Source organism: Microcaecilia unicolor, chromosome 2, assembly GCF_901765095.1.
Source record: "Microcaecilia unicolor chromosome 2, aMicUni1.1, whole genome shotgun sequence".
NCBI lineage: Eukaryota > Metazoa > Chordata > Amphibia > Gymnophiona > Siphonopidae > Microcaecilia > Microcaecilia unicolor.
Genome location: NC_044032.1, coordinates 246,479,757 through 246,498,041, shown reverse-complemented (window position 1 = coordinate 246,498,041; position 18,285 = coordinate 246,479,757).

Below are 18,285 nucleotides of genomic sequence, written 5' to 3'. Positions count from 1 at the left end.
AGACGTGCTGATTTTGGTAAAATGGGGGAATACGTGAAGGAGGAGCTGATGGCACTGGTAGACGTGGGTGACGTGGAAGCACAGTGGTCCAAGCTGAAAGCTGCGATACGTATGGCAACTGATCTTTACACAAGAAAAGTAAACAAAAACAAGAGAAACAGGAAGTCTGCAGTACAAATTTATGTTGCAGAATTGTAGCACTGCTTCACTGAAATTTTTAAAAAAGGAACACAATGGGGAAAATTTTATAAGGCGTGTGCCAACTCTTTGGTAACAAGAAAAAAAATGACCAGAATACCAGCATATATTTGCTTACTTATGCACATAAGCATGTAAATGCAAATATTGGGGCCCTTTCATTAAAGCACGCCTAAAAGTGGTCTGCACTGTGTAGGCACTTGTTTTGGATGCATGCTGGTCCATTTCCTGAGCGCACCTGGAAAAAAGGAATTTTTTATTGTGCTGGAAAATGGATGTGCGGCGAAATGAAAACCAGCGTGCATCTGTTTTCGGCCTGAGACCTTAGTGCCACCCACTGACTTAGTGGTAAGATCTCAAGCGCTCTCTCGGCGATAAGTGTCCAGCATGCGCCAACTGCGGATTACAGCCAGGTAAGTACCCGGCGTTAGAAAATAGAAAATATTTTCTACCACTTGTTTTGGGCTTGCGCCAAAAAAGGAATTACCACCCAGGACATGCGGTAGCCCGGTGGTAGTGCCAATTTGATGCATGTTGGATGCCCGTAGGCACCTACATGCCTTAGTAAAAGGGCCACGTTCTGTCTACATGCACCCTTCTCCTCCATCGCTAACTCCAGACTCTGTTCCTTTTATCTTGCCGCACCTTATGCCTGGAATAAATTTCCTGAGCCATTATGTCAAGCTCCATCCCTGGCTGCCTTTAAATCCGGACTAAAGGCCTACCTGCTTGATGCTGCTTTCAATTCCTAACCTGTCACCTGCTCGTAACCTTTATCTTGTCTTCCTCTCTTCAATAGTCCCTTTTTCCTATGTGTCCTACCTGTCTGTCCTTCCCTTATCCCTTATTTGTCCTATCTGTCTGTCCTGATTTAGATTGGAAGCTCTTTTGAGTAGGGACTGTCTTTTTTTCATGTTCAATTGTGAAGCGCTGCGTACGACTGGTAGCGCTATAGAAATGATTTGTAGTAGTAGTAGTAGTACATGCTCCTCTACAAAATGATGCCTAAATGTGATGGCTTGTAGTGTGAAGGTGGACATACGATGGACAGGATGCACAGTTATACATGTAAATTATTGAATACTATCGTTTATGTGTGTGTTTTTAGCAATCCAGGCACAGTCATGCTTAAAATCCATGCACATATAAGTTAAGTGTTCTATAAAGATAAGTAAGCACCTACTTTCCTTTTGTAGAACAGGCTTCAAATAGGTGCTTCCTTGGTGCCCCAAACTGGGTGCTCATTTAGAGAATGACCCCTCAAATGCTTGTATAATCTTACAATTTTGTTCAGGAAAGGATTTAGATTTGCTTTTTGGATTTTAGATGTGTTGTTAAACTTTTCCAAATCTAAGCTCAAGGTATGTTATAGATTCGGATACATTAGATGAGGATGTGATTTATACTGCACAATCTTTAAGCCTGGCTTTACTTGATCCTCATTTTTTTTTAAGTAGTCCAGTTCCTTTTGTAAAATAACATTGATCACAGCTTTCTTTGTTGCTACCTTTTGATTTAGCATCTTTGGAGGATAATATTCCATTACAGTCAAGATCCTGGATCTGGAAGAAGAGAAATGTTGTGTCTCCAGCTGCTGATAGCCTAAACCAATTAGGTAGGCCAGAGTTTTGAAACTAAGATGGTTTGTGAACTAGGAATTTGAAGAATCCATGCACCAATATTTGAAACTCTGGGGAGTGCTGATAGGGATAAGTAAGTAGAGATGTACAGGCAGGCAATTGTCATTTCGGTCTTCATTTTAAGCTTTTTGTTGTTGTTATTGTTTCATTTTAGCATGTGCCATTCTAAAATATTGCATCCTAAGGGCCCTGTTTACTAAGCAGTGTTATAGGCACATTAACATTTTAAACGTGTGTTAACCATGTACGTGTGTTAACCATGTATGTGCCTACAATATCCCTATAGGCACCTACATGGTTAGCGCGTGTGCTAAGTGTAGGCATGCTAAAAACAGTAATGCACCTTAGTAAACAGGGCCCTAAAAGAAATAGTGCACATTTAGGAGTAATTTTATAAACAGCTACCAAGATTTGATTGGTAAAAATATGCAGAATTGCCAGGAGTTTAATCATTTATAACATAGATGGCCACTCACATGCATAAATGACCTCATAAAATACCGACCAGCGTGAAAGAGCACACTTAAGTTTCACAGAGTGTATTTTCACTATGGGTGAATTTGGGTATAGCCTAGGTGGAATCCACAGGTAAGCATATCCTATATAATAATTTGCACCTCCAACGTTCCATGTCTGGCTTCCTGGGTTCGTAACATCTCCTGATGTCAGCCAGCCTCCAGCGTTCCATTCCCCCTCACTGTCCCACCCTCGCGTCGACGTAATGATGTCAGAGGGTGGAACAGTGAGTGAGAACGGAACGCTAGAGGCGAGCTGACGTCAGGAGGGCTGTTACGAATGAAACAGAAGCCAGTGCCAGCCAGCCAGAGAATGTTCAGGTACAAATCGATGGGAGGAGAGAATCGCGGGACATCGAGAGGAGGGAGGGAGGGGAGGGGAGGACAGGGCAGAGGAGAATTGATGGACATGGATGGGATGGGAGTACAGTAGAGGAGAGAATTGCGGGACACGGATGGGAGGGCAAGGAAGAGGAGAATCGCTGGACATGGAGGGGAGGGCAGGGGAGAGAGAAAAAATCTTATATGACAGCCTTCCTAGGGCCTGTTTCATTGTTGAGGAAATGGGCATGGTTCCACTAGTAGATAATAAAATTCCTTATTTTATGCATGTACTTGTAGAAAGTAAGCACTGACATTTACATCAGCTCTCACACTGCTGTAAGTGCTAGAACTACATGCACACGCATTCTTTTGTGCCTACGTTCAATTTTATAATGTCAGCTGTGTACTTACCTTTTATATAAAGTAGGCATGTGAAAATGCACATTACCTAGGCCAGTGTTTCCCCAAGTCCAGTCGTGGAGTACCCTTTGCCAGTCAGGTTTTTCAGGATATCCACAATGAATATGCATGAACTTGATTTGCATACACTGCCTCCATTATATGCAAATCTCTTTCATGCATATTCATTGTGGATGTCCTGAAAACCTGACTGGCAAGGGGTACTCCAGGACTGGACATGAGAAACACTGACCTAGGCACAACTTTATAAAATTATCCTCCATGTGCTCTAATTTTTGTCTGCCCTAAAAGCTTTTAGTACGTGCCAAAATGAGATGAGAGAAAAACGTGCATCTCTTTCAGTCTCTAGCAGGTCTGGGGGCCCTTTTACAAATGGCTTACGATGGGGTGCACTGAGGCATCCCATGCAAGCTCATTTTCAAAGCACTTAGCCTCCCAAAGTTCCATAGAAACCTATGGAACTTAGCCTCCCAAAGTGCTTTGAAAATATGCCTCATGGTAATTTGGGAAACTGGGGAAAAATTTTAAAAATGTATTTTTTAGTGCTGGGGACTGGTCTAGGGGAGAAGAGTGGGAGTGTTCTGAGCTTATCAATTAGTGCAGGTTGAGCACGTGAGTCCCTAACATCTAAAAAATAGGTGGCAATATGGGGTCACAATATGGGGAAAATTAGCTGGTGGCCATTAATACAAATTGTAATCCGTTGGGTTGGTCATGAGCCCTTGGGCCCTGGCCGAGGCCAGCAGGGCACCAACCCAGGCCAAGGGGAGACCGACCTACCACCGCACACCCCAGCTACACAATACCACCTAAGCTACCCCTCCCCACAGTCCCTCAGGAAGAAGGGAAATAGGCATACAGGCGGACCTCGCGGCCGAACCGGAACCCACGCACACAGAGCCACTCGTGCGAGCCTCACGGCTGAACTGGAACCCAATCACACACAGGGAGGGGTGAAAGAACCCAGAGGGCCCCAAGATGCCAGACACGCGCTGAACACCAGCAATAGGGCAGAGGGGGAAACAAAGGACCAGAGCGGGCCACGCCCACGCAGGTAGGGTTACCATATGGCTCCAGAAAAAGGAGGACGGATTGAGCCAGCCGGGTTTTACTTCCATTGCTTTCCATTGAAAGCAATGGGCAATTACTTCCATTGAAAGCAATTACTTCCATTGAAAGCAATGGAAGTAAAACCCGGCTGGCTCAATCCGTCCTCCTTTTTCTGGAGCCATATGGTAACCCTACACGCAGGGGACTAGTGCAGGACAGGGGAACTAACACAGCAACCCCCCCCCCCCCCACCAGGGTAGGAGCCCCAGGCAGAAGCCAGAGGAACCAGACACAAAAGGAAGGCAGAAAGCCTTTGCCTCAAACCCACTGTAGACAGAGGCACACGGAACACAAAGGGTTAAGCTTGTAGAGCCAGCAGAGAGAGAGTGCCATAAATCAACAAACAATCAGAGAGAACGCTTCCCCTCCCGAGAGGGAGTGGGGCCCATCCAACAAACACACTGGCAGAGGCAGGAATACAATACACACAGTACACAAAGGGTTAAACTCACTGAGCCAGCAAGCCGGGACACTGGGAAGAGAAATCCTTAAAACAAACAAACAAACAAACAAAGGAGAACGCTCTCACTCAACCCAGAGCCCAGGAGGCTGAGCAATGCCCAGCCCCCACTAAACAAACGAGCAGCTGACCCTGATTACAGAGCTACCCACACACACACACAGCAGCAGCAGCTAACCCAGAGGGAAGGAAAAGAATACTCTAATACAACACAGATCCCTGTCAGAACCTAGAGCACGTTCTGAGAGAAACCTATCAGGCTTTCCTGTTACCACCAAGTAAGTAACGCAAAAGCAGAAAAACTCTTCAGCTGCAGGCTAAAGTACTATCCCCTGACGTCAGCACAACCCCTGGCAGCCAATCAGAAGAGACGTCCCCCCTCCCCCTCAGCCAAACCGGCAGAATCATAACACAAATAAATTGGGAAAATCATCCATTTTACCCTATTTTACTTGTAAAAATGGCCTTAACGCATGGAATGACCCATATAAAAGTATCCTTCACACTAAGGATACTTTTTACCTCTGGGGTTCTTTTACTAAGGTGCGTAGGTGCCTTCGTGCATCCAACATGCATCAAATTTGAACTACCACCCGGCTACCATGTGCCCTGGGCAGTAATTCCATTTTTGATGGATGTACAAAATACGTGGTAGACATTTTCTACCTTGTGGCGCTAACCGGGCAGTAAGCACCAGTGTATGCGCGCTGATGCTTACCGCCTGGTTAGCGCATGAGACCTTACCGCCAAGTCAATGGGTGGCGGTAAGGTCTCAGGCCGAAAATGGACGCAGGCTGGATTTAATTTTGCCGCACGTTCATTTTCAGCCAGGTCTTTTCTCCAGACACACTGAAAAATAGACCTGCTTGCGACCAAAACACGCGCCTACACCAGTGCAGGCCATTTTTTGGCACACCTTAGTAAAAGGGCACCTCTGTTTGGTAAAAGGACCCCTGATTTTGTACATGAAATCACAGTAGCAGAATTTTCATTGTTTGTTTATTTATTTATTTATTTTTATTGATTTACAGAGTCACATATATACAGAAGAAATGTAACTACAATTATTTAAAACCCTAGAATCACAAAATGAATCACAAGAAATGATACACACAAAACATATGATAAAATACAATAAAAACAATGCTGCATATTTTCTCCAAAACTTCACAATTATAATTTTTTCTTGTGGATAAAAGGGTTTTGAGGGTAATCATTGATGCCTCTTATTCATTTAAGGTTTGTTAATAAGATAGTAGAAGGATCTCTCCCTTTTTTATGCAAATGAGCTTCCTATGGACTCCTCCTGGTTTTTCCTCCTGTATATGGAGGAGTGGCCTAGTGGTTAGGGTGGTGGACTTTGGTCCTGAGGAACTGAGTTCAATTCCCACTTCAGGCACAGGCAGCTCCTTGTGACTCTGGGCAAGTCACTTAACCCTCCATTGCCCCATGTAAGCCGCATTGAACCTGCCATGAGTGGGAAAGTGCAGGGTACAAAAATAAATATATGTGGTCTTTTCCCGAAATTCTATATAGGTTGCCCAAAGCTGCATGCTCAATTTTGGGTGCGGATGCCAGATCTGCATCTTAACTAATTAATCATGCAATAACCATCACTGCTTAAGACCTTAAAAACCAGAACCAGGATCTTAAACTGAAAAGTACTCATGTAATATTATCTTCAAATTGACACATGCCCATTAACGTGTGTGGTTCAATTTTGTATTAATTGAAGTGCTTGCAAAGCACAAGTAGGAAGACCCAGATGCAATCAGTTACAATTATCAGGTTAGATGTAATCAATGATTGAAGAATGGTGTGAGAGCTACCTTACCCATGGATAATGGTGTATTTTTAAAATATTGAAAAGAAATGTTGCTTGAGAAATACAAACCTTACCAGGCAATCCAATTACAGTGATAACTGTTTTAAGCAACTTGCATCCTCACTTTTCTATCAAACTGTGTATTTTGCTGCTAGTAATGATGCATGAAATGTGACAACTTTCTATGCCACAGAAGCATTTTATAAGCTGCTCTACAGGTTACAACTAGCAGCAGTGGGTAGATTTTTGCTCAGAATTCATGAGTAGGTGTTGAATTACATCTCTGCTTGAAAGTTCAAGAATTCAGGATGGGCATGGGCGTACCTCTCCCAGCTTGGCTTGAATACAGGTCTGAATCAGTGAATATTTTCAGGAGTGAGGAGGGATAGGGCAAGTCAAATGATAAGTGAAAAGCTGAATGGTAGTTTTCTGAAAGTTTTCTCTGATCCATTTCAGATTTAAATTCAGTGAACATCTGACATAAATTTATTTGCTTAATCACTGGCAGTTTTGATTCAAGTGAAATCTGTGTAAACAAAATGGATTTGTTCAAAGAGGTTCATGATTATACCAATATCCAAACAACTGAGCTGATCAAAATATCCCAGGATAATGTGAATCTTCAAACACTGTGAGTGAATTCATAAATATATAAATGCTCACATCTGAACTTGGTAAACTATCAGAACCAGCCATATCTGGAAGCCTGGGGCTAGCCAGAACTGTGAATGGTGTGGTTATTTAATCTCATTTTTTTTTTGTAGCCTGTCCTGGAATGATTCTGATGATCTGAGCTCCCTTGTTTCTGTAGGGTTCTTACTTCAACCAAATCACTTTACCAATCCATAATAAAAATGCAGTACAAAGCCTTAAACTGTTCAGCAGTATGTTGATAGTACTTTATATACACAGGGCCCAATGTTCAGGACTCTTTAACAGGCCAGGAACAGCACCTGGCTGGATAAATAGCATGTAGCCAATATTCAGCGTGAGACAGCCAGTTATCTCCGCTGAATTGTGCTGGCGGCTAGCTGCTAACCAGCTATGTCGCACGACTGCTTATTTCAAGGATAAGCAGCACAAAATCTGTTTTACTGTTCTGGGATCTCGCCAGGTATTTGTGACCTGGATTGGCCACTGTTGGAAAGAGGATCCTGGGTTTGATGGATCTTTGATCTGTCCCAGTGTGGCAATGCTTATCTTCTTATGTTCTTATATTCAGCGCTAACCAGCTAAGTTGAGTAGGTAAGATAGGCCTTCTATTTAAGCGGCCTATCTTTAACTGCTATTAACTTAACTGGCTAGCACTCAATATTCACTGAAGGGTCCTATTACAAAGGCGAACTAGCATTTTTAGTGTGTGCTAAAAATAAGCAAGCGCTAAACGTTAGTCGCCCATATATTTCTATGGGTGTCGCTAGCATTTAGCGCACTAATAATGATTAGCGTACCCTAAAACTACTACTACTACTATTTAACATTTCTAAAGCGCTACCAGGGTTACGCAGCACTGCACAATTTTACAAAGAAGGACAGTCTCTGCTCAAAGGAGCTTACAATCTAAAGGACAAAAAGTGCAGTCAGTCAAATTGGGGCAGGCTAGATTTCCTGGATAGAGGTACAATGGTTAGGTGCCGAAAGCGACATTGAAGAGGTGGGTTTTGAGCAAGGATTTGAAGATGGGCAGGGAGGGGGGCCTTTGTAAAAGACCCCCCCCCCCCCCCAGCCAGTTAAGTTGCCACGGCCAAAACTGAAACTAGATATTCAATGTTGGTTGCTGGATACAGCTCGGCATTGAATATCCAGGGTCAGCGCCAATGGCAGCTGCTAACTGTGCTGCCTGCCGAAGGCTGAATAGCAGGGGGCCAGTCTTAAAACATGTTTCCTCAGAGAACAGAGCAAGATAGCAGCTTGAGCAGTCACTGGTGTGTTTACCTCTGATTTTTTTTTTTTTTACGTGCTTTTGAATTTACCTTTACAATGCTGTCAGTGTATGAAGGGAAGCTGTGGGTCATTCCCCTGATATCTCTTCAACCCTTCAGTTTAGGAAAAGGTGGATGCATTTGTAAGTCACAATCTGGGTGTGTTGGAGAGTGATGCCTTTGCTGCTGTGTCTCTGTCACTTGGTGAAACAGCATTATCCCACCCCCACCCCCGATTAACGTCCATCATTGCTTCACCAAGGGAGTGAGGGGGTGTTAGTGACACCGGCACCAGAAGATGATATAATGAGCAGTGAAACCTGGAAAGAGGGATTCCATCAACTTAAGCTCAGTGACTGTAGTGGCAGTGAAAGAGCCAAAGGAGCTCATTTTCGAAAGAGAAAAACATCGAAAAAGTGGAATAAATCTGCATTTGGACGTTTTTTTCACAAAATGTTTTTCTATGAAGTTCATCAGAAATGTGTTCAAATCACAAGGGGGCATGTCAGGGGTGTGTTAAGCAGGGGCGTATCTGCGTGGGGCCACAGGGGCCTGGGCCCCTGCAGATTTCGCCCTGGCCCCCCTCCCCGCCGTCAACCCTCCCCCGCTGCTTACTTTTGCTGGCGGGGGGCAACCCCCGCCAGCCGAGGTCCGACCCGCAGTCTTCATATTTCGTCTTCCTCCGTGGCCATGCTGCAAGGAAGTAATGCTGCAGTGCTGCTTCGTTGAATCCAGTTCGGAGTGGAAAGTAGAGGGTTAATATTTGAAGTGTGGTGTTAATGTTAGTTGATCATTATTCTTATTTCCTTTTCTTGGCTCCTTTCCCCTGTGAAGTGGACTAGAAGAGGATATTTATGTAAATTGCCTTGATTTCATTTTCCTGGAATTAATGATTACTGTTTCAAATACCTCCCTTTTCTTTTTTTTTTTTGTTTCTTTTGGGAATTGTAAAATGTGTAAATTGCAATAAAAATAATCATAACCCTCACTATCGATTTATGGAAATACAAAGTCACTCTTCTGATATTACCTATATTTAGAATAGAAGAAGGAAGAACATGAAGCAGATTCCTGAGTGAAACTAGTGGAACAAACTGCGAGAAGCTGAACTCATTTGGCCATACTTCAATTATTTCCTCACCTCAGTTAAACAAGCTCAGAAGCAGTCATCCACAGCTCCAATGAAAACAATATGCAAAATGGCAGAACACATACAAGAAAGAAAGCTAACACCAGGAAATGAAATCCTCTGCCTTAGGAAAGTTCAATGCATGATTTTTAAGGATGTACATTTGTTAATGTTCATTTGATTCCTTAAATGAACATTAACAAATGTACATCCTTAAAAATCCTTAAGCCATGCATTGAGCATGGCTTAAAAAGAGAGAGCCCTGTTGGAGCAGTTTTCCAATTACGATTTCCTTGCAAGTGTATTTTGATATTCAAGGATAAAAAATATATATATTCTTTGAACCTGAACAATTAAGGTCATTCCTTGATATGAGGAAAGACCAATGCTAATTCCATCTCTGGTTTATGGTTCTGTAAATTAAGGAGTACCACTGCTTGTTTTTCCTCAAACTTTAAGTTAATAGTACCAAACTTCCTTTGGTTTATCAATCTTGAATCCCATTCCCCCCTTTTTTTTTGTGGACTGTTGTAACCAGATTGTAGAGAAACTTTGTATGTATACTATATTCTTCAGTGCATTTGTGTTTATATCTGGTGTATCTTTTCAAAGATGTATTCTTTGTATTATCACTTAAAATAATAAATAAATAAATTAAAAAAAAAAGAGAGAGCCCATTACACAGTCCATGGCAGACAGTGGCTTTTTGTAAGCCGCTGACAGTTGTGGGCTGAATTAGGCCTGGATCCCCCATTGACTATCTGGGTCAATCAGCCACCTAGAAGTTAACTGGGCACATGCCGCTACTCAGACCACTGCCCAGTTAGATTGGTGGATAATGTTAAGACAGCCTTTTTGCTGTCCTAAATTTATGTGCTTACTTAACCAGTTAACAGACTGAATATTACCTTTAACCAGTTACGTGCTGGCTCAGCCCTTGGACCACCCTGGAACTTACCAAACAATGCTGACATGTTCAGAATTGATATTCAATGGCACTGCCCCATTAATTACCGCTGAATATTGGCAACTAGTCTGCTCAGTCTGGTTTAAGTGGGCAGGAGCCTCTTCTGCCTGCTTAAGCCACACTGAATATAGACCCCAAGAGTGTTTGAAAATTTGATTTAATAATTTTTAATTTTTTTTTATATGTATTCAATTTCCAAAACCTTTCAACATAAAGATAAGCATGACTCACAAAGTCAAGATAATAACAAAAAAGTAAGTGAAACAGAACAATCAAGAAACATTACATTCACAGGAAATACAACCACTATTCTACAATCATAAAGTAATATGGGAGAACAAGAATCATCTGGAAACATAATAGCAGACCAAACTGCAACCCAAGTGGTCATACCTTTAACAACCCTATTTCTACACTCTAAATAATTCCAACAGATCTTTAATCATAGGGGGTCAGCATTCAAAGAAATTTAACCATCCAGAAACAGCCAGTTGCATCGTCTGTTTGGGGCTAACCGCTAATTTTCAGTGGCAATTAACAGGTTAGAGCTGCTGAAAATAACTGGTTAGCACTGAACTGAAAACTGGCAATTTTGGGGGCGATCCGGGGCGCAATCAACACTTGGCTGATTAAGTGCAAATATTCAGCACTTAGCCGGCTTGGTTAACCGCATAAATAGAACCACATAAAAGTCAGTCCTACCCTTGGGTCCCTTTTACTAAAGCTTAGCACACACTAAATGCTAAGAACCCCAGGTATAAAGGGACCCTTTATGCAGTAACCTACAGCTGGTTAAATGCTGAATATCGCATTTAGGGGCCCATTTACAAAGGTACGGTAGGCTCTATGCACATGCAGTATGCCAAAACGAGACTACTGCCAGACTAGCACGCACCTTTGATGATAATTTCAGATTTGGCACGCGCCCATAATGCCTGGACAAATTTTTTTTTTTATTTCCTACTGCACGTGGCGTTTCCGGCATTAATCGGCAGTTGGCACGCGCTGACTGGTCACCACACATGTAGCACGTGAACCCTTACTGCTAGATCAATCGGTGGCATTAAGGTCTCAGGCCGTAAATAGGCATACGCTGGCTTCAGTTTTACTGCAGGCCCTTTTCCTGGCCCATTGAAAAAAAAAAATAAAGCCCTTTTTCCCAGATACAGTTAAAAACTGGCCCAGCATGAGCCCAAAAGATGTGCTTGCACTACCACAGGCCACTTTTTGCCATAGCTTAGTAAAAGGACCCCATAAGTGGCTATGCATTAGCCAGCTCCAGAAACCCGGAAATTCAATGCTGGTGCCCAGACATGACCAGTGGCGTAGCCACAGGTGGGCTTGGGTGGGCCAGGGTGGGATTGGGAAGGAAAGAGGGCCATTGTCAGTGGGCGGAAGGGGGCTCGGGGGCTTTTTCAAATACCAGGAGTGTGTGTGTGTGTTCAAGAACATGTCAAACCTGAAGAAACGAATTAAACCAATATGGGCTGATGGATAACCTTTTGTGCTCTGATCCACTGACAAAGTGAAGTACTTTAATGGAGTGTTTATGATGGGTTCACTTCCTGTATATCTCAAATGTATTTCGCTGATCTGTTTCAAATATATTCTGGCAGATCCACATATCTCATAACTAGACCATTTTATGATGGTTAAACTATGGCAAAATCTAAATTTTCTGAGACACTTGCTTTCAGAAGTTCAGCCTTTAGATGTGAGATTTTTCTTTCACGCAGGAAACCTTGGATATCTGCTCCTGGGCTCATATTGAATTGCAGACACTTCAGTGGCCCCTGCAACTGCTTGTTATTTTCACTATTATCCGCCTTTTAGAGCCTGGCTTTCTTCGTATTCTTCTCAATTCCCTGGTATTATCAAAACTGGATTATCGCAAATCTATTCTCATAGGTCTACCTGCATACCAGTTACACAGACTACAATTAGTACAAAATACCGCTGAAAGACGTCTTTACGGCAATAGAAGTACAATCATGTTAATTCCTTTCTTACCGCAGAGCACATGGCTTCCAGTGCCCTACAGGATTCCTTTTAAGATTAATATTTTATCGCATCAGATCCAATCCTTAGGTCTCCCTTCTTTCTTAGCCAGTCTCTTAGGGGTCCTTTTACTAAGGTGCGCTGAAAAATGTCCTGTGGTAGTGTAGGCACGTGTTTTGGGCTTGCGCAGATCCAATTTTCAGCAATGCCTTTTTAAAAATTTTGCTGAAAATGGACGTGCAGCAAAATCAAAATTGGTGAGCCTCCATTTAGGGTCTGAGACCTTACCGCCAGCTATTGACCTAGCGGTAAAGTCTCATGCGGTAACTGGGCAGTAATGATCTACGCGCATCAAATGCCACTTGGTGTGCTTAGCGGATGCACACCAGAAAATAAAAATTATTTTTCAGACACGCATATCGGACTTACACCATGTCAATAGCAAGCATAAATGCTGTAAGTTATACACGCAAATGTTGGTCTCTCCCATGCTCCTCTCTTGTGAACGTCTGCCATGCATTTACGCACTAAGCAAGTCGTATGCATTTTATTTATCTATTTTATTTTTTTTCCGTTAATTACATGGACTTGATGTACCATCCCTCTCAAATTCTATAAACTTGTATGCACAATTTTATGCTTAGAGCACAAAGATTCTCACACAAGTTATTGCGTATAACTTAACACAATCATTTGCCATTAATTGGCCTAAACAACTGATAATTGGCTGTAATTGGTGTTAATTTGTGCTAACTGGCACTAATTAGAAGTTACGTACATAAATGTCTGTAGTTGGGATTTTGCAAATTGTGCATGCAAAATCCACAGCAACTGCAAGGGGGGGGGGGGTGGACCTGGGAGGGGTATGGGCGGATCAGTGGAGTGCCTAGCACTTACACTCGTGGGTTACAGAATACTACAGTTAGGCACAAACATTTACACCTGCCATTGAGCTGAGCTGGTGTAAGTGCTTGTGCCGAGTTAGGCGCACAACTGTGGACTTACACTAGTGTTCTATATCCGTGCTTATGCACATAACGCCATTATAGAATTGGTGCATAGGTTGCATCATCCTGGAACCTCATTTTGGGCGATCTAGAGAGAATTACCCCCTTAAGGTTGAATTCTATATATGTCACCCAAAAAAATGCTATTCTATAAGCAGGGCTTAAAGTTAGGCACGGTTTATAGAATAGTGCTTATGCCCAGGGATCGCACTTAACTTTAGATGCAGCCATTTGCACCAGCTGAAACGTGGTGCAAATGTGTGTGTGCCTAAATTTGGCTAGTATTCCTCATATTTTGTAAAAATGCTCGTAAATGCTAGGAATGTCCCTGTTCCGCCCATGACCGTCCCATTTCAGTGTCCCTTTTTTTTTTTGCTCATGGGAATTTAAGCACATAGGGGCCCTTTTCCTAAGCAAAGGCAAAAAGTGGCTTGCAGCAGTGTGAGCATGTCTTTTGGGCATGTGCTGGGCCAGTTTTTCCTGCGTCCTGGAAAAAGGGCCTTTTTAAGAGGCCGGAAAATGGACGTGCAGCAAAATAAAAACCAGTACATGTCCATTTTCGGCTTGAGACCTTACCGCCACCCATTGACTTATCGGTAAGGTCTCATGCGCTACCCGGACGGTAGGCATGCAGTGGGCATTCACTGCCATTTACCACCCTGTGGTAGAAAATAGAAAAAAATTTCTACCGTGTATTTTCGGTGTGCACCAAATTCAGAATTACTGCCCGGGGGACGTGGTTGCCAGGCGGTAATGCTGATTTGGTGCATGCCGGACACGCGTAGGCCCTTATGCACCTTTGTAAAAGGGCCCCATAGGGCCCAATTTACTAAGCTGTGCTATAGGTGCGCTAACATTTTAGCATGTGCTAATGAAAGAGACACCCATAGGACAAGGAGCAATAGTGGGATTTGACCTGGCCATCTCTGGATGTCAAAACCAGTGCTCTAACCACTAGGCTACTCCTCCACTCAAATAAAAATTGTAAACCACATAGTCGCTTCAGGGATCACTTGTGGTATATCAAGCACTGAAAATAAATAAATGAGTACATATAGTGCTAGTTTATGATGAAATGTTTACTATAGGAGCCACCTTAAGAAACAGCTGCACACTAATGTGCTTCAGAGCTCAGAAAGCTTTCTGGAATGCAGGGAGTGTATCTGTGATCAGCTATCACTGACTCCTCTTTTTTTGTTACATTTGTACTCTGTGCTTTCCCACTCAGGGAAGGCTCAATGCGGCTTACATATTGTATACAGGTACTTATTTGTATCTGGGGCAATGGATGGTTAAGTGACTTGCCCAGAGTCACAAGGAGATATCTGTGCCTGAAGCGGGAATTGAACTCAGTTCTCCAGGACCAAAGTCCACCACCCTAACCACTAGGCCACTCCTCTTCTAGTCACTGTATAGGAATTTTTATGAGAACTATGTTGCATGGTTTGTTTGTTGTTTTAAGCCAAGTGAAAAGGGAAATACCAAAAGATAGAAACAAAAAAAATAAATAAATAAAAAAGGAAAAGGAGAGTCTCAAAGATAGGGTTGGGGCAATGGGAGGTGCAGAGGAGAGTCAAGGGAGTGGGAGGAATAGAAAAAACAGCTTAGAGGAAAAAATGCAGGGAAGCAAAGGGCGTAAACTAGCTTTACCTTGATCTAACAAAATGTTTAGGTTTCCTCTTTTAGTAAGAATTATTTACAACTGTGTATAACATTTTATTAGTTCTTTCATCCAAGCTGAATTGCAATCATACTACTACAGAAATATGCAGACAACCACAGGTATGGAAGTGGCTGTGTGAAACTTTAGATACTGAGCGTGACTCTCCTGACACAACAGCTCCCTCTGCTGTATAACTTTAAAATGTGCAGGAAGATGGAGTCAAATATATCTTGTTACAGGAAAGATCTCTTAGAATTATTTCTTAAAAGTATACGGCCTCAAACTAGTCCATATCTGCAACTTCTTACTTTGTTTTTCTGTTTCTCTTATCACATGGCCATGTGGGATGGAGCCCTTACCGCCACCTACTGAGGTAGCGATAAGGGCTCCCGCGCTAACCCAGTGGTAATGGGTCAGCATGCGGCAATGCTCGATTACCATTGGGTTTATCGCCATGCAAGCCATTTCCAGAGATTTTCTTTTACCACAGAAATGGCGCGCGCTCAGGGTGGGACTACCACCGGCGGCCACATTGGGCCAGCAGTAGTCCCGGAAGAGCAAGCAGTAAGCCCGCATTGGGCTTACCGTCGCTCTGTAAAAGGGACTTTAAGTTTGTCACAGGGTAGCCATAAGATCTTCAAGAGGAACTGGCATATTCTTGATATACATGACTGTTTAAAGAATTCATGGTTGCTCTTTCTAGAAATAAGAGAGAAAGATAACAAATTCAGGGGGTCTTCTACTGAGCACTGGTAAGCCGCTAAGTAGAAGAACCCCTGAAAACCCGCTTTCGATGGAACAATGCTAGATCAAAATTGCAGCAAATTTTGCTATAGATTAAAACTCTGAGAAATCTACTACAGAGTATCCTCTCATTTTCTGAATTTTATTTCAGAGACTTGGGGAAAAACTACGGTTCATTCATACTCACAAGCAAGTGGAAACATCATGAGAAATGCAGTGAATCCCAGCTCACCGGCTATGCCTGTTGCTGATCTGCCTGGCAGTGTCAACAATTGCTTGGATAAAACAGAAGACCAAGCACCTTGTGTGATCAAAACCATTGCTCTTGATGAAGAAACCATAAAGAGTAAGCAGTTACTGTAAATCTAAATGAATGGACTTACACAGAGCAATATTTTCATATTCTGACTGTGAATAGATGTCTTTAATGGCTGGAAGACACCCTTTTAAGTAGTTATATATCTTCAAATAGGTTATTTTTGAGCACGCAAAATAGGAGGTAGATCCAAGGAGTATATCAGAAGTCTTTATTGTATACAGCTGAAAGACGACTCAACACGGTCGTGCTTCAGCACAAAGGCCTGCCTGAGAGGTCAGGTGAATCTCTAATGTTTTGGCAAAAATGCTTAACAAAAGAGTATTGTCAAAGTCCAACGTTTGCTGGTCGGATGGCTAATGCAGCTCAGCATTTTTGTCCTATTGAGGATATCACAGGAATTTAACAGCCTGGACTTTGACAATACTCTTGTTAAGCGTTTTTTGCAAAAACATTAGAGATTCACCTGACCCCTGAGGCAGGCCTTTGTGCCGAAACACGGCCATATCGGGTCATCTTTCAGCTATATACAATAAAGTACTTGTATTTTTGGCAAAGAGAACTTACTACTAGAGTTCGGAAGATGCAATTTATATAGGCAACTTATCAAGGTGTGCTTGGAAATTGCTTTCAATCAAGCTAGTGACACCCAGCATAGTAGAAGATGTTTTTGTATCACGGCACGGGTAGGCAGAATGCTTGTCACCACTGGACATCACCCCTCTCCCTGCCCCCAGCCCTATATACATATGACACATGAACAGAAACTCACCAGCAAACCAAATATCGAGAAGAAATGTATTATTAAATATATAGATATATGATGGCCATAGCATGACTACTAAAACTCTGAAATCAAACAAAACAAGCCTAAGTCTAAGAAAATATAAAAAATTCAACTTTCTGTTTTCTCATTGCTCATTAACATAATTCAGTTTATTTTAATATGGAAGGAATGTGGTTATTCACCTGCACTGACACACAGCTCTCTTATGGGTTCCTTTTATCCACTTGCATACAGTACATTCTCTATGTCAGCACCTTGTAGACGTTTGCTTTCAATGTACAAAGGGATAGCAAAACTTCTCTTGCCAAGGAATCTGCACATTTTAGGTACAGCTGTAGCTAAACCTCCCGATTAAAACTTCCACTGCATCGAGAAAGGCACTATTGAATTTGCCCAAACCTACTCCTTAAAGGTGCCTGCCATTAGGGAGATACAAACAAGGAAAACTCTCCATGATCAAATCATGTGTAATGCACAGGCCAGTCGAGCATTCATAGTACCAATGAATTTATGTATCGTCAATTTGCTGTTAACGGCACACTATTTTTTTTATCATCCTTGTCCATTGCTTCCTGTGCATCCCTAACATGACAAACCTCACCACAGGCAGCACTCCTCCATGCTTCAGTTGCTGTGGTTCCTGAAAACTCCACAACACCAAAATAAGGGGTGTGTTACTAAGCCACACTAGCAGCTTCCACGCGATTCTTTTACTAAGGTGTGCACTAAAAACACTAGCACGCCATATTAAACAGGGCCCTAAGTGCACCAATTTATGATGACTACTAATATTTTATAGCTGCTGGTTGATACATCATAAGTCAAAAAACCTGCCACCATCCGTTTTAGTTATAATTACTGTCTTTAATGTGCCTGATATTATTATTTACTTCTTTTGTTGTTGTTGTTGTTGTTGTTTTTAGATTTATTCTTTATTGTTATCCATTATTATACAGCACAAACAATATATTTGCAATTTGTAATAATCTTCAAACCATTACCTCTATTAACATAAGTTGAAATTACTCTTATTACATTCGACCTAAACTTTAAAGAAATATAGATCCAAGAAAAGGAAATTTTCTAATACATATTAAATCAGGACAGGGAATGCTGCTGACCTATTGTCTTCCTCCAAGCTATCTTACAGCGTACAATCTGTTACTTGACTATCACATTTACATTCACTTCTTCTTTAGAAGCCAGGAAATTTTCTAACTGTTTAGGTTCAAAGAACTGAACATTTTTTGACTGGAATAA